Source organism: Manacus vitellinus, unplaced genomic scaffold (assembly GCF_001715985.3).
Source record: "Manacus vitellinus isolate BGI_N305 unplaced genomic scaffold, ASM171598v3 scaffold_3_pilon, whole genome shotgun sequence".
NCBI classification, from domain to species: Eukaryota; Metazoa; Chordata; class Aves; order Passeriformes; family Pipridae; genus Manacus; species Manacus vitellinus.
Window position 1 is genome coordinate 41,479,682 of NW_021940535.1, and position 23,907 is coordinate 41,503,588.

General features: G+C 38.5%; 1 protein-coding gene across 5 annotated transcripts in view; it reads right to left on the bottom strand.

Moving 5' to 3' along the window:
- The window catches only part of EPC1 (enhancer of polycomb homolog 1), a 64,207-nt gene that overhangs the window by 23,358 nt on the left and 16,942 nt on the right, over positions 1-23,907 (bottom strand). The window contains exon 1 of one of the 5 annotated variants that reach the window (XM_018075474.3): positions 23,790-23,810. The exons of the other annotated variants lie outside the window; for them this stretch is intronic. The gene's annotated coding sequence lies outside the window, so the exon portion shown is untranslated. Of the gene's footprint in view, positions 1-23,789; positions 23,811-23,907 lie in introns of those variants that run through there. 5 annotated transcript variants of the gene reach the window in all.

Here is a 23,907-nt window from a genome sequence, read left to right on the forward strand (position 1 = left end):
AGGCAATTAAGATCTTCTGTCTAAACTTTAAAAGATAAGTAATCAAGAAAATTATAAAATAGGTTTTTTTGTAAACTCCAGAGTTGTTGCAGGCTGGAACCCAAATGTGTTCCAAGGTTTAATTCTGCTGAAAGAATTAACAGGATTTACCTTCAAACAAATTGCAGAGATTTCTATCTGCCCCCTGGTTAAAAGGCTTCTTCACAAAAGGAGTGAGAGTAAGACATAGCACACAGTTGCAAGTAAAACTCACGACAATGATTTTGATCTTCCAGCAGTTGTAAAGTTTATACACATATGTCACCTAGGAGGCACGGCAGCTAAAATTCTTTCTTGGGTATGGACAAAGTAATTTCTTTTCTACCTCTTAGGGAGGCACTGCTCTCAGACACCTCAAATTTGTGTAAACTGTAATAACTCTTCAGTTGTCCCCACAGCTACAACTCTTGCAGAACAGGGAATTAAGGAATTTATCTTCATATAGCACGGTAGGATTCTAGGTCAAATACAGAGTAATAGTCAATGGCTTTTGAATAACAGCAAAGGTTTACTGTTTTTATAGCAGTATCAAGGCTTCCTGGCGTATCCACCCCAATCTGTGTTTCTAATCACAAAAAATGCTTTATTTCAGGGAAGAAAAGGGAGCTAGACACTAAAGATTTCAATTTCTCTGATCCACCTCTGATATGGACATAGACACAGCCTACACTTATTTACTAACAGGTTTCAGTAACAAGTACTTACAAAAATTTTAACAATATTCTTGAAACAGAAGCACAGATCATGGTTTCAATTCGAGACACTCCACTAGACAGAAGAAAGGAAACAGAAAAGGCAACCTCTCCTTACACCTCCACATACCAGGTTCTCACTCATTTGGACAAATCAGAAACATTAACTTCGGCCCCAACTACAGTATCTCAGCTGGTGGCTCAGCACATCTCTCTCTCTCTCCTGGTAATCAGGTGCAATTGTTAACTCTGGAAACACTAATTTTTAACAAGAAAGTATGTTAAATATCTACATTTAACAACCCTACTACAGCTTACAGTTTGTATTCTACACTCATTCTCCACTGTGACTGTACAGCTGGTAACTCCCACTAAATACAACACCTCATTCATCTGAATCCATAGCTTTCCACTTAAAAATGCGGTGGTTTCCTCAATTCGCCAGAATGAGCTTTGAATTCAAATCCTAATCAAACCTTCTTGCTGCCCTTCATGTTGTTATCTCTATTTACTATGTAGATACTGCAGTCCAGACACTCCTGAACACACCAACAGGCATTTTGAAGACAGAAATCCTAGGAAATTCAACAAATATTTTCATTTATTTGTCCATCTATTTCTAGATACGGTTTTCTAATCAGATATATTTCCACTATACAACTGTTTCTGTTCACTGCATAACAGAGCAGTATCAAAAAGCCTTTTTTATGCAACTATCCATTATGTCTCGTGCCCTGCTACAGAAAGAAGTTTGACTGGATTAACTGGGGCTTGTTCTTGAAAACCTCTTATTAGCTGTTTATAGAAATTATTGTCTTCCAGGTGATCATTTGAGCCAAATAATTTAAATTACCCATATTCCTCCAGGAACCACAGTTAGGATAACTTGCTGTAACTCTCCAGTTTCTACCTTTTCAACAGTCTATTGACTGTTATGAGGTTTTGGGTCAGGATTTTTTTGAACGGATGTCATGTTTTCGGGTGGATTTTTTTGTTAAGAAGCCCAGTTGCAGTGCCTTTTCCTCTTCTCTGAAACATCATCTGCTCCTCTGAAGTTCTCACATAGTTGCAAAATTATTTCAGACTATTTCTTTAAATTCCTGGGATGAATTTCAGCTGGGTCAGTCAAGCTCAAATGTTGTAATTTGTCATGTTAGAAGGAAACTCATCTCACACAAGGTTCAGTCTTGTGCCCCTCGCTGTCATTCTCCATACTACCACAGCCTTCTCTCAGATTGAATCTATGATGACATCTTAGGGAATCAAATCCACAAAAAGCCATCTCTCTCCTGCAATTTCCCCTGAAAACAATTAGAAACAATTAGTCTTCTGACAGAGTGGATCCCTGAACTGCCAGGGGGTGTGTGTGTAAAGCAGTAGGGAAACAGAGAAGAAAGACAACTCCCTTTGGCAGCAGTTAGCCATTAAACTGGCTTAGCCATTAAACTGGCTTAGCTGCTTCACTAAATTAAAGAAATCTTTTTAAAATGAATACCAAGGACAAAAAAAACCCCACGAAGATGCATGAAATATTTCAACCATTTTAGTATCAAATACAATCAAGAAAGTTTCCTCTTACTACAAATATTTACAGAATTTTCTCATCTTATTCTGCACATTTATTGCTAGGTAGATCTCACCTTGTTCCCTCTTTCAAGACAAACTTTTCATGTAAATATTAATTGTTCACATATTAGTTGTTCCTATTTATCAGTTTCCACTTTCAGTGTACTCAGATTTCTTTGTTAATGTATCCTTCTTACTGAAACAACATTGAAATAGCTGCATTTGTCTTACAAAAAACTCAGCCTGAACTGATTAATGTCACAGCAGCTTCACAGTTTCTTCCCTTTCTATCCTAACTTGCTTCCCTTGGATTTTTCATACATATCCTGTACATATAAGTACATTTTCACAACATGTACTTATCGAAGGTAGTTTATCCCCACTGAAACTGCCTTCCGCTTTCGTGTTTAACTATCTTCAATCTATTAGTTAGGCTTATATCCAGAAAACCTTTAATCTTCAGTTGCTTTCTCTGCCTGACATAAAATGCTATCGGAATTGCAGCTTCAGGAGTTGTTTGTTCTGTGATGTTAATTTGATCAGGTCCTTTCAGAACAACGATACTGTTCCTCAAACTTCATTCCCTTTAGACTGCACTAATGGTCAGCCAACTTTGTGTTTAAAGCTATTCAATGAGTTCATCAAGAAAATCCTAAAAACCCACTCACTCTTCCCAGTCCCCAAGTTAAGTTGTCCATCAGGTTACCTATCCTGGCTCATCATGTGGTCTGACAATCCCAGCATCAAAGGGATGCAGTGGGAGAACTCAGCCAGAGACAGATGATGTCTCAGGAAAGGAGCAGCTTCATCATTTTTGCAACACTCAGCCAGAAACATGAACTGAGGGACAGGCACTGATTTGTTTTCTCTGGTGACCAGTGACAGGACCTGAGGTAACAGCAGGAAGCTGTGTCAGGGGAGGCCCAGGTTGGATATTAGGAAAAGGTTCTTCGCCCAGAGGGTGGTTGGGCACTGGAACAGCCTCCCCAGAGAAGTGGTTACAGCACCAAGCTTGTCCGAGTTCAAGAAGCGTTTGGACAATGCTCTCAGGCAAGCGGTGGGATTCTTGGGGATGTCCTGTGCAGGGTCAGGAGTCGGACTCAATGATCCATATGGGCCCCTTCCAACTCTAGATATTCTGCAATTCTATGAACTGCACCTTATTCATCACACTGTATTCCTGTCCAGAAAATTATCTAGACAGTTAAAATACCAACACTTACCAGATTACACTGCTAGTTGTTTAAACAAACAAAAGCTTGACAACCACCTTTGTCCTTTAGAAGTTTTCCTCTAATCCAAGAGCCTATAGGAAAAGCCCACTGAAACAGCAACCCTTCTGACTACCCAGAATATAGCAAAGCATGACATACCGAGACATTTCCTAAGCAAAGATATGTATTGATACCATCAGTCATTCTGTAGTCTTCTTTTCTGTTCAACTTTAGGATAGCAAGTTTGTCCCTTGTGTCCATTCTTACTGTACACCAGTATCACCAAACACATTCCAAAACATCAAAGAGTGAAAGGACAATTTAAAGCAAGTTTACACCAACAAAAGCACATGGGAAAGCAGAACAGAGCAGAGCAGTTCTCGTTACAGCCTGAAGGAATTGGAACTTCTGGTCAGTTCTGCACTGAGGGGCAGCAGGATCTCTCTCAAATGATAGTGCAAGGATACAGGTATTATTCTTGGTAACAAGTTTAGTACTTGCAAGCTTGTTGCATTTCTGGAACACTACATTAAAAAAACCTGAATTACAACAATTAGAGTAAAAAAGAAAAGATACTGTAATTGTGGTTCAACCTGACTACCAGTAGGCACTCCTGCCTGCAAGCAGAAAAAAGCAGAAGCACAGCAACTGAAAACAAGCAATTATTTGCGTTCTTTCACATTTTGGTAACACTTGGTAGGTTTTTGGCAATGTGACTGTGGGATTGTTAGTTACAGTTTCTGAAAGAAAACTGGCACATACAGAGCACAGAGGTTTCTTTGACAAAGTATCTACTCTGCAGCACACCCTGGAGAACATATGCAAAGTAAGATAACCACAGTACAAGGCCTTAAAAGACTAAGTGACATAACCCTGTCATTACAGTTGAACAAACCAAAAGGACAGAATGTATACTATCATTTTTGAAAGACAACTGAAAAAATGTTACTGCAGTTGCAATGGGTGCATCTTCAAGAAGCAGTTCACTGTTTTGTAATTTGACTGCTTCCTTCCTCAAATAGTTTCTCCAATTACTTCAGAGCTCTTAGAAATAATCATTTAAGGCACATTTGTTTATGGAAATGACCCAAACAGCCAGCTATCAAGTCCAGTGTGTAGAACAGAGCAGAAAGTCTCCCAATACTCCAAGCCTACCCCAAGCAAGGGAGTAGTGTCTTTGCTGGGGGAAGCAAAAGGTGGGGTGGTGGAGGAAGCCACACACCACAAGTAGAAAGAGTTTTTAAAGACAGTGGTATCTATAAAAAGTACACTACTGAGTTCAAATCTGTGCATGTCAGAATCCCATCTTTGCCTCTGAAATACAAAAACCATACAAAAGTACACTGCAATTGATTGTGTCATTACTGGGAACCAAGTAAAAGTGTCCATCTACTGGTCTCTGCAGAACTGCTGATGACCAGGGCAATTCCTCTCACATACATCCCCTGCCTGACAGAACTGCTTTCCAAGGCTACCACCTCACAGTTTAAAAGGGACACCAGTTTCAACAGGTAGTTGGCAAGAAGCAGTAGGTTCACAACGGCTACGCTAAAACAGATCACAGTTGACACACAATCAAGGACATACAAGTATACAAACATACATCTGTCTTTTTTAATACACATTTTACCTTTTAGCAGCTTATGATCTGAATCTTTGGGGAAAAAAGAAACTAAACACACATGAAGAATCCAACAAAACTGCAGCTCATCTGAAGCACAAACACAACACTCTATAAGATGAAATAAGAAAACTTTAGAAACTGGAAAAATCAGAAGTTGTTATTTATGTCACCCAGAGGTGGTGAAACAGTGCAAGAGCAACCTGATTCTAGACTTTATAAAGCCAAGCTGCTATGAGACCCTGCTGCAGATCAAGACCTTTCAGACTAACTCACTCCATAATGCACAGAAGGGACTCCTGCAGTACTTCTGTGACCCACTGCACAGAAATCACTTCCCAACCTCCACCTTTCTTTGGCTCAGTGACCTACAGGATACATATCCTGTCTCTCAGCCATATGAGGATCTCAGTAGCCTGTATGATCAGGGAAGATGGCCTCTTGCAAGAGTGATGGTCAAGTTACACTAGAGAAAATCTGTCCCCAGATTCTATCCAACAAATCTGTGCACAGAGAAGACAGAAAGGAATAAAACAACCAAACTGGCTCACGCTCTTCACTTTCTCCTCCTATTATCAGATCTTAGCTGTCCTGTAACTTATCAAACACAATTTATATCCAAGATTAGGAAGAGCATGGATAGCAACCTCAGAGAATTACATGCAGAACAAGGAAGGGGTTGTTTTTTTTTGTTTTGTGGGGGTTTTTTAATGCCATCCCTTATTCCTCCTTCACAAAATTCCTTCTCCCTTCCTAGAATCAATTCAGGCACTGGAAATGTTTCTGTGGGACTCTCCAGGGGTGGTTACCTGCCATCCCAATCGAAAGGGCTCACCCAGGGACAGGGAAGCACCAGCAATGCTGAAAGCAAAGGTACAGAATACACAGCCAGAACACAGAAGCCCATCATAGATCAATGTAAACTGTTCAGAGATACTTCCTTTGCATTACTCTTCTTTTTAGGGCAGAGTGGCTCTAGTGTCTTCCAGTATGACTGAAAGCAAAAACGTTCAATTGTTCCTGAATAGCAGATTCCCAGGTTGTTACAGAAGCACTTATCACAGAAACATACCACACTGTTGCTTTTCCTGCCTCACATGCACATCCAGTCACACATGCAAACAACAAAGACATTCTGACAAGTTTGTTACAGCATTTGTTTCCATCTGCCACTGAAAAGTTGCCCTGACTGAAGTCATACTAATGAAGGCAGTCTGATTCTGCCTTGCAAAGCACAGAAGTCTTCAACTGGTATTCTAGCACAAGATAAATCCCCGAGTTACACCGATCCTTGATTGAGACCCAGAACCCAACTCCTGAATACGATCTTACAGATTTGGCCTTTGATAATGGCAAGGCAATAGTTTTGTTGGTAAGCATAAATGCAGCTTCAACCCTCTGGAACTCGAGTACATGCGTATTATATAATGTGGTAGCAATTGTTTAAATTTGGTCACAAGAAGTACACATGATCCAAACAGGACAGAGGTGGTGGGTCAACAAAGCAGCATTCCTTACTCTCTTCCCTATGACGGGTCCTGAGGAAGACAGCAGATGACTTCCTTGCTCTTCATCTGGCCCACAAACAATTGTAGCCATCCTTATTAGTATATATGGACACAGGGAGAACATCATCTTGTATCAACTGAAGCTGCCTGAAGGTTCACCCAAACCACATGGCTGTAGATCTTGCCTTTGGAAGCTGCCAAGACCTCTCAGTGCCTGAATCATGCTACACAGTAGAGAAAAATGTTTCCTTGTTGTTACAGCAGAGCCTAAAACTATCCCTTCATATTCCAAATGTGGAGGAAAACTATGGAGGTTGGTTCTGTTAATCAACTGATGTCAGTCTCATGAGTAGTCAATTAAGAAGGATTCCACTGTAATCACTATAATAATTAAAACTCTGCTACAAATGCCAACTTAAAATAGCTACACAGGATTAAATAGCAATTGCTCAGTGAAAATGTGATCTAATTTACTTTTAAAAATGCATAGTTTTGTAATTAACAAAGTATCAAAAAACCCTCACTAATTATTAGACTTTTTATCTGGAACACTGGTTAGAAATGGGGTCAGCCACACTGTTTTGAGCATTGTAGTAGTAGACTATTTTCCCCATGCTCACATCAGACACTTCTAAGAGTACACAAGGAGTCTGTCCTCTTCCTGGAAAAAAAAAAATAAAAATCTTTCTTCTATATTTGTGGACTTCCATCGGCAAATTACAACTTCTATGGAATTTTCACCTGCCAGCCTTGTTCGGTGAATGGTGGGGGACAGGTGGAGGACACACAGGGCATTTGACCCAGAATCTAACATTAGTACCTGAGATCATGACAGCACCAGGAGAAACGGAGAGTGATTTGCTTATCCTGTTATCAGAAGACTGAAATCAGTTTCATGTTTCACATTACAGGCAAAGAAATGAATGAGACTGGCTTAAGACATGCCAGAAGATAATGTATCCAACCTAGGAACCCTAGGAATCAGGAAAACTCTAGTATTTAACACATACATTAATTGTGCAGTATAGTTCACAAACATAATTTAGCACCTCTGTCTTTCTACACTCAGGTCCTGTTCAGACTACCTAAAAAGCTTTGTCTGCCTGCCCAATTGCCACTGTACAACATTTATTCAGAATCACAGAACTCAGTAAAAGTTTTAAATGTTTAGTTTGGGAACCATCATTAAAGATCACAACTAGAAGGATCTAAACCATCTCCTCAGTGTTTATAATGACCACAAAGATTGCCCATCTCTCCTCTGTAATCACTTTGGCTCTCATGGAACTCCTCAGCCTAGGCAGCCCCAAGGGGAGTTACTCCTGGGTGACTCTTCCTGCTGTGAACTAAATCAGTTCATGAACAGGTAATGCAAAGACCAGGACACACTCCAGGAGAACACTGGAACTGCCTCATCTCATTACCAACACAGCTAAACCAGCCCAGCCTGTCTCAGTACCTTTGCTGCATCAGACTTCACTGCAGACCTGTCCCAGTGCCCCTTCCTTACCTCAGCCTGCTGTTCCAGCTCTATTGTCATCTCTGAGACTTCAATGCATGAAAACTGTTTCAGTTATCTACAATAAACAGAATGCAGTCTAATAATTTAACAATTTCCCCCTAAATAAAGATTCTAAAGAACATATTAAGATGCTTTTAATGTATTATGTAGGCAGCCCAGGGCATGACCTCCACAATGAAATCAGACTAACACAAAGTGAAGTAAAATTTTACACAGTTTACAAGAATACAGCTTTCAGGGTAAAGACTACAACTGAACGAGAACAGCTCTTAGAATTCAGTCTTTCCTTATCAGTTTTCAACTATAAAGCCATTTAGGAGAGCCCAAGTAAGCCTTTATAGCAAAATTATTTCTCCCTTGTATGTGGAATATGGAAGCAGAACTTCAAGATAACTTCATTAGCTGACTCATAATAAAACTGTATCAAGTTCCCAAATTAAAAGATAGATGCAGCGATATCTTGCTGCTTGATTAAAACAGTACTGTGCATTAGCAATACTTTGTAACTCAAGTAATTTTGGATGGCAAAAGATTACACTTGGATTCCAGCATTTTTATTAGTTACAGGGACTTGATACTACTGTGAACAGTATTCAGCACTGATAAAAAAGCAGTGTCACTTGACTAAAGAACAACGCGGTAGCCCGACTTCGCAGCTAACAAATTTCTATTCTTTTTCACTCTCTTCTGAACAATACTAATATGCAGATGCACACAGGGTTGTGTGTTCCAGACAGGAGCCTCAACTATTCCACTTACAAATCATCATAAGACACTATACACAACACCAGGTGAAATTAAAGGCTAAATTATAAATCTAAAAATTATATCTAAAAATTATAAATCTATAAATTTTGATAGCAGAATTAAAAAGAAGCCAACTTCGGTGAATTATTTTTTACATTTCTCTCAAATTTTTTGTATCAACTATGGAAGAATAGTAAGTCTCTCACTCCTTCCATAGGGCTTGTTCCTCAGACCAGGTTTTCAAATGATCCTCAGTAAACCAACCCTCATTCTTTGCAGGTAAGATACATCTCAATCTGGATCCATAAATCAACTCGACAGTAGTACACAATCAAGAGAGGTAAGGCAACAAAAAACACTAGGCAAAGGGAAAAGGAACAAAGCCAATAACACACAGTCTGAGCAGCACCTCTATCTCCCAGGATTAGTCTACCAAAGGCTCAAAACCATTCCCTTTCACAGGCCACACTGCACAAACTGCAGAGATCAACAGCTTCCCCTATCTACATATGAGCAACAGTTCTGAAGAAAACAAGCCCAAGAACAGGATTTAGCTGGTTTGGGTTTTTTTTAAAGTATTAAAAACAGATCTTAAAACATTACCTAGATCTACTTTTTCCCTAAGAATTTGCAGTAAGACTCCAAAACTCAACATTAACTAGAGCTTGACCACTGGATCTCTGAACACCAAACTGCACAACTACTCAAGGACTTTAAATAAACAAATGCCCAATGTGATTGACTGGGCTACCCTAAATGCCAGGCATTACTAGTAACCAAACTCTTCAAAGAATGCAGAAACATTTTTGGATACTAACTGCAAGACAAGTGTACATTTTGCCTAACATCATCTCAAAAAGGAGCCCATGGGCATCCCTACTGAGGACAGTAAGAAAGCACAAAAAATACAGCCATACTTGCACAGCAGTTCTCTATGAACCACAGTATATCAGAAACTGGGAGCAGAAGTCTTTATGTTTAGTAGTCCAATAATTTCTTTCCTCTACAAACTTTGTAGGCCAGTCCAAACTATGCAACTTTAATGTTAAAGAGGCCTGAGAGACACTCAACACATATGCAACTTCATTGTTTTCATTTGCCTTTCCCCCCAACCAAAAATAATAATAAAAAAAGATAAATCAGTGAGTGAATGGGGTTTACACAGCATCTGTAACACACAGAACTAAACCAGCTGTACCTTCCCCTAAGATGGCTTCATTTACAACATCTTGTCAGGTTTAACTACTTCTTCTGTAAAGTATAGTTTCATTACCTCAAGTAGTCACTCCCTTAAAAAAACTAACAGAACTTGATACTTATACAGAACATTATACAATATTCAAGTTATGTGGGAACAGAAAAATATCAAAACTATAAAAAAGAAAACCACGTATCAACATTTGTCTAAAGTTCATTCATTCAGGAGTTGAGGTTCAGCATCTCACATCAGGTAACAAAAAATAAGTTTGCCATAACAACCTAAACAGTCTAAGCACCTTTTAAGAAGCTACATGTGCATTCCTCATAGAAAGCCCATATATTACAGTTCAGTTAAAAAAAAAAAATAAATCACACTACACTAAAGAAGCTTCCAGAGCACTGTCTTAAACTATCAAGCTAATCTGATTTCAAAAATGAACAAAAAAAAAACTTCTTCACATTAACCACTCCCAAGTCTGCAGAAAAAGCATTCAGTGCATCAAAGCCATAACTATTAACTAGTCTGCTAAACAAGCACAATTTCAGGGACTCCTGAAATTTAAGCACTTTATTCTTCTGTATAACAATTTATTTCCATTGTGTTATACAGTGATGAGCAGAAACATGACCTGCACACGCACGCAGAGGATGGCAGAGCGTACCTGACCCTGTCCTTGAATAACTGTCAGTGCAGTGCCAGTGGTATCAAAGTCCCCATCTCGTATTCCCCCAAATTACAACTTTTGTCAAAAAAAAAAAAAAAAAAGAAAAAAAGTACTGGAGTTTGTAACTCTTAGTAAAAGGAGCTTTTTCATGTACTAAGACAGCAAGATACCAAGAGAACTGACAAGACATTTGGGAAAACTAAAGTAACACCCCGCAAGTACAAATGCTAGAAGAGACATACTCAAGAGTTACACTACATAAGGTACCTGGTAAAGAAGAAACCTGCTTAGCAATTACTTACAATTGCTCTAGTCAACTAAATTTTGTCGAAGTACATTCATGAAAATGCAAGTAAAACCTACCAATGCTTTTCATGTAAACACTCCTAGCTTCTGTATTCACACCACCAACAGATCAGAGTTTCAGGCCTGATGCCACAAAGGTGGAAAAGTGCTTCTTCAATAGTGACAGTGACAGGTGCAATACTGAATAACCTAAAATAGATTTTCCAAAGACTGCACCACTACAGTGAGGTTATCTATGTATTTCCTGCTACTCATATAAGAATAAGGTGGTAAATGTACATGTTTAGACACTTTCCTTGGCTTAGAATGAACATTGCTACATCTGCATGAATAAGGATGCAACTTAGAGCAGAAGCCTGTATTAGGCTGAAAAGCTTAGACAACGTACCAATTTAAAAGTTTCCTGATCAGTAAAAATATGTTTTGAAGGATAAACTACCAGTCAAACACCAAATCATTATTCTTCATAGCTCAGCTATTTATGGTGACTTGTAATCTTCAGGTTTACTTAAATTGCCTTTAAAAACACAAGATAGACCTAGCATTTCAAATTCATGACCTTCTACATGCAATTATGACCAAACCTGCTTTTAAGACTGGTACAAACACTGAGCAACAAAGACAGTAAAGTCATATGGAAGAGAGGAGGAAAGAAGGAAGAACAGAAGAACAGGGGTGAATGGGAAATGTTTCCTACAAGAACAAGTATTTCCTTAATGTTTGTAAGCTCAGGGTATTTTAAGTCCATTGTTATTCTCTCTGTGCACACAGTCAGAGTTAAGTGTTTGACTGGGACAAAACAGGACTACTGAATGTCACATCCAAGGAGAGTCAGCTGAGCCCCATCCTGCTGGTCACAACACAGACCTGATGCTTTTCCACATGTGCAGTTGCACACAGCTACTGATTCGTAATGGGCAATTCCCAGCTACAGGGGAATAAAGTTACAGGGGTATGAATATCCATGATTTCATGTGTCTGTGTAACATATATAAATATATTAAGTGCAACAGACATTTCAGAGACTGCTTTGTGCCCTTCTCAAATACTGAGTCCAAGGATACAGCCCAACTATCAGCAGCCATTCACATTTACAGGACTTCAGAAAGCATCCTCTTATGCCAGACATCCCACCTGTCCCTCTCACCACCCAGAGCCATGTAAACTATCAGAGGCTTTCAGATATTTGTACTTTTCATTAATTCATAAGTCCCTTCTGTGCAAGGACTCTTCTGGCTACACTACCATTAACAAGCATATTCATAAAAGATTATTAGCACATTGCATCTTGAAAAATATCAACTTGACACTGCATACATTCTTGGAGAGTAGAATTCAGAGCTCCCTAACGCATTATACTATTAAATTACCAACTACCACTTATACCACTTACCACATTTAATGGCTTGATTTGGCTTACAGTAACTGCAAGCCAAAGTAACATGATGTTCTCTCCATCCCTGGTCATGATACTGTTGCCAAAAGCTGGCTCAGGACCTCAAATTCCAGATCCACCTGTACAGAGTGCCATCTGCTAAAGTGGTGGTCTTACTTCCTTCAAACTCTCAGCAATAAATCCTAACATTCTCAGGTAATGTGCATGCATGATTCATATTTAACAAGTGTGAAAGAGCAAAGAATTGAAACAACTCAGAGTTAACTTCTCAGCCAGCACTTAGCCCTGCGATCATCTGATGAGAAATTACATCACAGCCTGACTGTGCACACTCACTCTCCCTGTTAATGGTGGGAATAAACCACAAAACCAAAACAAACATCCAGCCAGTATAAACTCTACATACACACCTGGGAGGGAACTCTACATACACACCTGACCACAGTGCAAAACAATCTGGGCTAAGACACTCTACAGCAAAATTATTGCTACATCTTCCCCTTCTCTCTATTAACTAAAAAAATGCTTCTTATACAGTGTTCTCTAGAGCACTGGTCAAGTAAGAGGTCAAACTTTCCCTACTGAGAGACAGGACAATAATATTCATGAGAACATTAACACTGGAAAACATTCAAGCTATCATTTTCCAGAAAATTATACCAGGGAAATTACAATTTAAATTTCATATACCTCACTACTTTAATTTTTCCAATTACTGAGTTAAGCAAACCTCTGAATACAGCATTTAAAAATAATCAGGTTACTAAATCACGCACCCGGACCTTTTTTTATCGGCTGAAATGAATCACTAATGAAGAGATTGAGGACTTGGTTTCACAAGTTTGAGGTTTTTATAGGCTCTTGTTTACCAATAGAAATATCAATGAATTGCTTCTGGATGTCTTAGGAACTTCATGCTATCCTGCCATACAATAACAAAACTGTTACTTTCTGATGGGACTTGTTCCACAACATACCCATGTCATCAACACTTAAAAAATTATAGCTAGTAGATGTTTCTTTCCTCAGCAATAGAAACGTAATAGAAGCCCTTTAGAGCTTCTCTTTACTCACCAGTACTTTCTTCCAGTACTTAATGCTAAATTTTGTCTTTATTTCTAGGACATTCTGCAGCCCATGTTCCAACCACCTGAAACCCTCAAAGACAACATTTCACAACTACCATCTACCAGCACAAGGTCCTTCTGTAGTGAAGTACAGATGCCATGGAAAAACAGGCCAGATGTAAGGGTTTAACTGCAACAAACCTCACTGCTTTTGGTTCCAGTCCAAGACATGTCAAATTTGCTTTCAATATTTAGCTACCATTAAGCTCATTTCTAAACACCTTTGCAAGATAAAATACCTCAGAGGAAATACCTCTCTTTCAGAGGAAGGCTGAGAGCATGAGCATGCAACAAAGTTCTGTTAATCACTCTTATCCTACAGCCCTGTTAAGGATTTGTTAGGCAGAAGTGCTTTGTAAATATGCATCTTTCACAGATTTCCCACTCACATTTCTTTCTCACAAAATACACCTTATATTACTGACAAAAAAAGGGAACCTGTTATCCTCCAGGTTTGGTAGCTCAAGTTCCTTCCCCTCACACATACACTACGAAAATAAAGTCTTGCCTATTGACCTAAAGTTCTAACTATGAAAAACGTTAATTTCCCAAGAGGGACCATGAGTATTAAACTACCTTTAATCCTAATATTTGAACAGTCTCATTTACTATTTGGCCTACTTTGAGACCACAGCATCATCATCAGAAAACAGAGCAAGTGCACTAATATTAATAACAACTTTCTTCTAACTAGAAAAGATAAATAGCAAGAGAAGGGCAAACAAGGTCACCATGTTTGGCAAAGAAAACATGAGAGTAAAGAAAAAAAACTCGTTGAGAAACACACTAGAGTGCATAAATGCATCCCTAAGTATCCAGGTTACACTTTTGTACAAGTAACCTGCTTAAAGGAGTCCGTACAAAACACAAAACATTCTGCAGGACCCAAATCCATGCTGGCTCTTACCTGTAGCCTTACTCCTAAACTTTCCAGTAAAACCCCCCTGTTGTCTTGAATTCAGCTCTTTTATGAGATGTATCATATCTAGGTTAGTGAATTGTCAATCTTGTCATATCACAACACTGCACAATCTTCTCCCTGAAACCAGTTCCTATTTTCTGCCACTCTTTTCAGAATTCTCTTTCTTGTATTTTAAGTACCGAGAAAAATCAAGTATCAAAAAGGCACACAGGACATATCCTGCTGAAATACTAATACAGAACTGCATTTCTTAAGGAAAAACATAAAAGCACAAAGGAAGTCAGGAATCCAATTTTATCACCAGTGTTCCAAGAAACTTAAGAAGAACAAAATTAGAGAATTTAGAAACACACAAGAATGGGACATTTCAAATAATTAAATCCTGTGAAACACCTGGAAGGAAACATGTTCCATACTATGTAGACAGATAAACATCAGGAATGATAATTAAAAAAAAAAAGAATTAAAAAAAAAATAAAATCAAGTCATATAAAGTGCTTCCATGCCTATGCCAAGAAAAGCATTTTCAGTGAGCCTAACTGCAGATCAAGAGTTTAGAAAAGCAACATGCACCCTTCTTCACCTTCCTAAAGAAGTTCTGCATCTTTAATGCACAATCATTACACTTTCATAACAACACAGCCTGACACAAAATCCTTGAGTTTTGAAAAGGAAAATCTGGGGAAAAAAAGTCGATGCAGAATTCCTCTTTGCATGCTAACACCTTCCCAGCAGTCACACTTTGCATTGAACATCTGACCAATGAAAATCCTGAACACTACAGTGCTTCAAAGCATAACAAAAAACACACAGTAGCATTAAATGTGAGCATAGGGCAGCCTTTACTACAAATCTCTCTCCTCGAATGTAAGCTTTGTAAGTGTTCCAGGAAGGCTTCAAGATCTCTAACTGATTTCTATTTATGACTTGGAACAACCTTGAAGTCTTGAAATTGATATAAAGGTATGAACTCAAACGGATATTGGAAAGTAATCCTTTCCAACAACAGCCTCTTGAAAGCTTCCAATTCAAAAAGCAATAATTTTGTAATTCCTGATTAAATATAAAGGAAACAAATCTTTAAGAGTGGTACTTAAGCCTTAAGAGGATCGTTTCCTCTCTCACTCGAGCTATCTACCTGTGCTTGAAGAAAATGACAGACCAGAAAGTTTTCAAACTTTTATTGCATTCTCAATTCATTCAATTCACCTTCACATATCTGATTAACTGGAAAGATCCTCCCAGAACAGCACATAAAGCTAAATACACAGAAATACACATGGACTGGTGGAAGGGAGAGCAGAGCACACTCACTAAACAGGAAGAGTATATACACAGACACAAGAGCAGCAGCCAGCATTTTCTGCCTGATGCCATTTGATGTGTTCCTTGACATTAAAGCTGGTTTTCCCTCTTACAAGTGCAATGTGTAAAAAGAACAAGTAACTTATTACATATACCTATATGGCCTGCAAATTGGAATGTTCTGCTCTAGCAGAGTAGATTCCTGCACATATACAGGTACTTGTTCCTTTAAAACAAAAACTTGAAAAAATAATGCATTAACTTACAGGTATTCAAAACTCAGACCAAATACTCTCTACAAATTGATAAATAACTGCATACGTATTTTTTAGGGATATGATCATATAATCAGGGCACAATCACTGTGGCAAGCTCCAATCAAAGTGGTCTACTTAGTGAAAACACTGGCAGATTTAAGGGTTTGCTACGATGCACATTTTTCCTACCTGAAACAAATTAACATTAGTCAGGTTCCTAAGAACAACTAAAACCTTACTGGAATAAATACAGAATGTTAGCTATTACAATTGGAAGAAAACCAAGGACATATCACCATGATTCTCGAACAGTAAGGTTATGAACTATTGCCCCTTCCCATTAATAATGTTATCAATATTCTTCTGCATACAATTAATACCCAATCTTTTGCTGAAATACATTATATATCAAAGCTGCAAAGCAGTCAGGAAGACAACTTTATGGGGATCCTCCTTAAGACCAGTTGTGAAAATTCCCAGGAGGTAAAGCCTTTCCATACAAGTCTGGCTCTAAAATGACTTACAGCTCCTCTGCTTCAACTCCAAACCCCTGCCAGTTGCATTACTTCTTGTGCTATTAAGAATACTGCTAACAAAGTTGTATTTGTGAGTGTCTTTCCCCCTTTCCCCAGCTTAGTGTAAACAATTTGAGACAGATTTTTAAGTAAATGAGTACTAAGTAAGTCTGATCTTTTTTACCTCAAGTCTGAACATGGACAATTGGTCTCACTCCAGTCAACTCTGCTATGCAGAAAGCCACTGCTGTTCCATATCTTCCCCATGTGCAATTATTGAGAAGTCAAGAACAGGGTAAAAATAATTTGAGTATGCATGCTCAAATGATTCCTTAAGAGCAGTCCACATATAGCTTTCTTCGATGGAATAAATTGCTGCTGTATACATATATAACTTAGAGAACAGAATCACAGAATGTCCTGAGTTGGAAGGGACATCAGCAAGTCCAACTTGTAGCTCTGCACAGAACAACCATAAGAATCACACCATGTGCCTGAGAGCATTGTCCAAAGGCTTCCTTAACTCAAGACAGGCTTGGAGCTGTGACCACTTCTGTGGGGACCCTGTTCCAGTGCCCAACCACTCTCTTTGCTAGTCAGCCTAAAAATTCTCTGACACAGTTTCATGCCACTAAGATTACTTAGTGTCCTAATTATTCTACTTTCAAATAGAAAAACCTCTTTCAATATTAAATGTTATAGACAATAAACAAACTAAAGTTTGCTAATTCATATCCTCCACAATTTCAAAACAGAATTTGAACCTCCTGGAGAAGCCTCTGACATACATAACCAACTCCTGCTATTTTCTGAGAGCTTAAGTAGTTTCAGCATTACTTTAGAGCATGGTGTGCACATCTTCATCACTATTACATGGTCAACTGACAGCATGTACAGAACACTAACATCACTTTATCAAACCACTTTAATAGCAGTCCCCTGCTCACAAATTAGTGCCCACCTTCTCTACAGCATAACAACAGGACATCTATCATAATTCCTAAACTTCTACACAGAACTGCTACCTTCTAGGACATTGTCAAATCCCAAAGGCATAATCTGTACTTCTTGTTCCTAGATGAACCAGCAGATTTTGCTGCTTCTGATTTCTAACTGGAACAGGCAATCTCATTCCAGCCTCAAATAAATGGCACCGATCTGTAACAGAATTCTGTGCCACCATCATCCCTCTGACTTTAAAGGAAAACACTGCTGGCACAGGTGGGCTTCACATCACAGAATTAACAACTTCTTCAGGTAGCTGAAGGTGGTGCATAAATTGTTCACCACAGAAGCTACTCCTCCCCATCAGCCAGATTTCCTAACTTGCATGAATGTTCATGTGCACAGAGTAACTTCCAACACTAAACAGAGCAGAACAGAAAGCTTTAGTGTAACTGAAGATGGAATACCCAGGAAGCTGTCACTACCACTAAATAGTTGGGACCTGGGCACAGAGAGAGAAAGGGAAAATGAAGCAAACACTTTTCATCACTTGAATATTTTGACATGGTATGAGAGTTTTCTTACACTTGCAATTTGGCCCCAGTTGTCATAAGCTGTCACATTTTTTCTCTCAAAATTCTCTAAGTATTTTCCCCACAAGGATATCTGAGGTAAGCAACTAAGCTCAACACCACACTAAAAGGTAAAGTTCAGGTCATTATATCAGCTCACAGAAAAATCTCTTCCAGTTATGAACTGAGGTGTCTGTAGACTGTTGCTTTAGACAAAATTGCAACAAGCCCTTGTTTCCCTGTTCCCCACCTATCAAATTATCAAACACGTAGGTTCTTGGAAATGTAATCTACAAGTGAAGTGTATTTAAAGTTGAGCACAAAAAAAAAGATTAGACTGGTATATAAAATTAATGCTTCCTGCTATGAGTGAGCAGAAAAGCTGGACAAAGGAGGACACGACACAGACAGGAAGCAATACTCTTCCAGTTTATAGGACTCATGAATCGAAGAATATGCAAAAAGGGGTGTCTCTACTCTCCCCATTTGCTTCAAAATCCTTTAGTGTTTCAATTGTTGACTTCTAAGAAGAGACCACTAAAGGAATTCAGTTGCTCTGTTGTAAGATTTCAGGACTTCTACAACTGGGGAAGGGGGCAAAGATTCTCTTCTGTTAGTAAGCAAAAAACTTCATAGCGAGTTTTCTGATACTACATAAAAGAAAAAAAAACAAAATCCAGACTTGAAACTACTGATTCAGTTCCAGTCCCTGCTATGATTTTACATTCATGTGACTCCGATTGCCCCTACAAGATTCCAGAATACCCAATAACTGTGAATCATGCATCAGCAAGGGAGTGGTTATTTTAAGAGTATTTAAGACACCACATACACAGTTGTTGAATTAGAAACACACACTTTTATGGAAGCACTCACAGAATGGAGTTTCTTATGCTGGTAAGAATGTAATAAAAAAAGACTATAGAACCTTTAGTTAAATTTTCATGTGTAAGTTAAGACTGTTCATACACTGACTCGCTACACCTCAGCTACACATTTTATACATTTTTAAATTCATCAGAGCTTAGATGGTAACATGGGTGCCTTTTTGTACATTTCTTACCAGCTTTTTCCCTTGATAGGCTAAAAGTAGCTGTTTCAGCAGCAAGAGAACCTGGATAGGGTAGCCTGCCAACGCCTCCAGTATGGATTTGGGAGGAGAAAGGCATATTTTTCTGGGCAGATATTGCTTGGAAGGGATCTCTGGCAGCAGTGCCCAAGGCAGTTCTATGGAGAGATGTGATCCTTGAGGCTGCCCAAACTGGGTAAATGAAAATTTACCAAGTAGTGCTTCACTAAATTAAGACACATCCTATTAGAGAATGTGTTTAAAGTCTTCTGAAGCATTTGAACGAACATTAGCTTATCTTCACCAGATTTTCTATAGCATTAGGAAATATTGACAGGTCATACTGAAGGGGGAAAAAAATTATGGCTAATAATGAAATTTTATCAAGTAAGTTTTTCTTAAGCATCCCCAAAGGCAGAGTAAGGAAGATAATACAACTGTGGATTTAAAGAGATCAAAAGCACAGTTTAAACTATTTCAAGGGTTTGCTCAAACACCAGGTAACAGAGTATGACAGTATCCACAGACCATAATTACACAGATAGACTTAATTCCACCTGCTGTGCAACCTGCCAGTTACACCATGACACATTTACAAGGAAAAACAGTAAGAACTGAATGAACAGATTCATTCTGTGCAATTATAATTTTGAACTCTGGGTGCTTTATCCTTCTTTCTGCGACCAGCAACACTACCTAAAAATAGAAAGTAAGTTTGAATTTTAAACTCTGAAATCACTCAGGCAGAAATGTAGTAGGACAAGCAAGCAGCCACTTCAGTGTTAAGGTGAGGGCAACGATTCACCATCAGACCAGGATCTTAGTCAGAAGAGGGAGTTAAGAATAATTCAATAAAACGACAGGACTCTCTCCCCTGCCTCAACACCAAGGTCAGAGACAATGGGATTTTAAAAAGTTTACCCGAGGGGAAAAATGCATCTAACCTATACAAACTTGAACATGCACAAGACAAAAACCCAAACTAACATCCAAAACCTTAGCAGAACATGGTACCATCGGCATCTACATCAGGATAACAAACTCACTCTAGAAAAAACCAAAAAACTCCTCAAAGCCATGATAATTCCCATACCCACAGGATTGTTATTTAACTCTGGAAATGTCACCAACACAGACATATTTTCCTATTAGATAATTAATACCTCTGATACATACTATGGGACTTAATTAAAAGTATCTCTGCTTACACACTAACCTTTGCTGAGGCACTGCTTCAACTGAGAAGTTCTAGCTTCCCAACATTTTAAATATGCCTTATAATGCTGACATGAGGTGCTTCAAACAAATGGCTTTGTTCCTTTAACTCTCTTAAAAAAAACCAAAACCTGAAAAAAAGCCCCAACAAAAAACCAACCAACTATATTCAGTTATTTTCCATTTTTACTTATCTACAAAGTCTCAACCCTCTCCTACATTTTTATTTCTTTGTATACAAATCTAGAGGCTGAGGATGCAGAGTGTCTTATCTCCTTTCCTTTCAAAAGGATGCAAGGAAAACAAAGGTAGTTTCCCTTAGTTTGGTTGGAGGTCGTCAAATCTAGGATGCCTATAGATCTATGTACACTTTGTATCCAAAACATAAGTTAATGAGCACATTCAAAAAGCTTCAGTCTGTCTTATTTTTTCAGTTTTTATCCCACTTAACTAAATTTACCTCTGCTCTGCTTTTCCAGCTGTTCTCCTTTCAATCTAGAATCTGAATTTCCAGTTAAAGAAAAAGCAACATCCCCCTCAAAAACAGAAAACCACAGGCTACACAGATTAACACCTTTTAAAAAGTCCTTTATAAAGGATAAACAAACCCAATCCACCTACTTGTTTATTCAGGCAGTTATCAATTAAATTGACTTCCTAGCATTACTATATTATTAACAGCAGTCTATTGTCTGGTTCTCAAAATTACAGCGTTGAAGATGTGTTTTGCTCAAAACCAGGATTTTTAGACAATACAGGAGATGTTCAGTGTTACATAACAAATGTCATTACATTTTGAAGGATTTGGGTTTCTTGACACGCATATGTCTCCTGATACTTTTTAGTTTCTTAGATTTAGCAACAGACTTAGCAACAGCCACAACGTGTTCACCCCAAAAACCTGGGAGCTAAACCAACTGCAAGAACACAGGATCAGACGGTAACTTCCAGTACCACTGTCTGTGTTGCCAAAGAGCTTTTTACTAGTCTTCTACCTCCACACAAAATCATTACCTGAAGCCATGGTTGAAGCAAGGCACAGTCTACTTGTTAATCACTTTAAGGCCCTTAGTTGTCAGTTCTTTTAAGAGTTATTATATCTCTCGTATCAGCTGGTTATTTCAGAACTCAAGTCAACTTAGCAACATTGTTTTTCCTTCAGAAGACTCTTACAGAATATCACTGCTCAACTGAAGTTTTCAATTGTAACAGCGAAGATGCACTATTCTCCCTATTTATTCTTTGTAGGAACAGGATGAGAGAAAGATAAGATGAAAGGGAAGCAAAATAAGATTCTTTTTTGTGCATCAAAACAGTAATTAGTCATTTAAATATCTTGTGACTTGATGCTTGAATATTAAATCTCTTTGATTGCATTTTTCCCTAGGGAAAGTTATTTAGTCAAGAGGAGAGCTCTTAGCTCCAAATATGTGTTCATTTAAAATTACATTTATGCAAAACTCAAAGCATTGCTAGAATTCTATTTATAAAAAGTTATAAATGCTTGTTCACACTAGTGGAAGCCGCCCTCTCCTCCAGACTCTTACGGACACTTTGCCATCTGTTTGCAATACAAAACATCTATCATTTTCGTATTAGGAAAAAAAATCCTCCAACTCAGGTTTTCAGCTGCTACATAACACAAACAACTACTAACCTTCCTAAATCCTGCATGGCATGAAGTTTGGGAAACAGAACATGAGAGTATTAAACCTGTGAGGTTTGCCGTGACTTAAGTCATAAAATTGTGTCTCTCTTTTGTCAACACCAACTTAAAACTGAAGAGAAAGCTTTTTAGGGCAACAAGAGGGAAGGAAGGAAATTTAGCAAGTTTGCAGAAACATGAAGGAGGAAGAGTTTAATATCAACTATTTCACATAAGATTTGAAAGGGATTCAGAAAGACACCTGTGTCTACTGATGGCAAACAAATTTCTCTTGGGGGTGTGTGCTTGTGTGCATATTCAAATACAGGTATGAGCAAACTTTAACTAAGGAAAGTGTCTACTTACGCCTACTGCTCTGAAATTTAACCCTCGAAGCTAGATTTAGGAAACAAAAGCATCGCATTAACCACAAAAACAAACCTTATAATAATGTTTAATATCTTTCCCTTGCCCATTACTACTTTTCCTTAGCTAGGACATATCTCTCTAGGTTTAGGGAGACTATACAGACAGCCCATGTAATTTTCTAGTCTGAAAACTTGTAACTGCCAGGCAAGCAGTAAAAGACAGCAATGTGACATTTCTACGTAAATAAATGCCCACTCGCTCACTTGAACTGAGAAATAAACTCAGCAAGCATCACAGCAAACAACAAAACTTAAAATTCTGGTACAAGAGGAAACTAAGGGTGGTTTCTCTTATATTCAGAATCTTCAGGTTTCAATTCAGAACATATCTATAGTGTCAAAAAGAAATACAAGCATTCTAAGCACCGCTACCTACTCCTCAATGGATACCATGCTAAAGTTTTGAGCACCTCTACAAAAATAAACACCATCAAAACAAAACCATAAAAAACACCAACCTACCAATTAAAAACAAATACGAAAACACAAAAAACAAACCCACCACACTTCACAATGTACATTTTAGCGGATGTTTAAAGCAACTTATGACTTGCACAAGACTTGGAAATACTGAATTATGTTCAAATGGTAGGGAGTTATGCTACAAAAGCCTCAGAGAGCAGTTACTGACTGGACAACAGCATGAAGAGTATTACTCTCTAGAAATCACTCTGCCTGAAGACATTTCACAAAAACTCACAGACTCAGTTAACTTACAGTAGTACTGCCACAGACAGAAAACTCCACTTAAAGATGATACTTCTCTTAAAATAAAGGTAACTCAAAGGATTCTACATCTAAAAATACAAACAGAAACTTCAGAGCTGCCACCTTTAACAGACAAGGAAAGTCAGACAACTAGAAAAACTCAGGACTATGAAACTATCACCTTTGTTCTTAGCACCAAATTTCAAAACCTGCTTATGTAACTATTTCTACAGTTCTCCCCTGTTTGCTGTGCTTAATACACAGATGGGGAAAACTGATTATACTAAGGAAATAACTAAAGATTTATAAACACTGAAAGTAACAACACACTTCAGAGCCGGGGTCTTCAATAACAACCGCTACCGAGTGTTTTATCCTCAGCAGTAACAGCTAGTGAGTGTTTCACCTATCTTGGAAAGTGCTGAGCAAATGATTAAACGATCCCGAAGTTCAAAAAGGTTTAAGTTTCACCCTCCACTGAGACAGCAAAATCGAGCGGGAAACGACAGACTTTTAGCCTCCCAACACGGATTTCCTCACTCTCAGTCGTGCTTCAGAACCGACTTTCGGAGGAACCATCACAATTTTACTTACACCTTACAGACCTCTAAGTATGTCTGAAGGTGCTTCTGGGGTTTTCAAGTAAACCCGAGCGGAACCCCATCCGCTCCCCATCTCCGGGCAGGGGAGGAAGGTCCCGCTCCCCTGAGGCCGGCCGGGCCC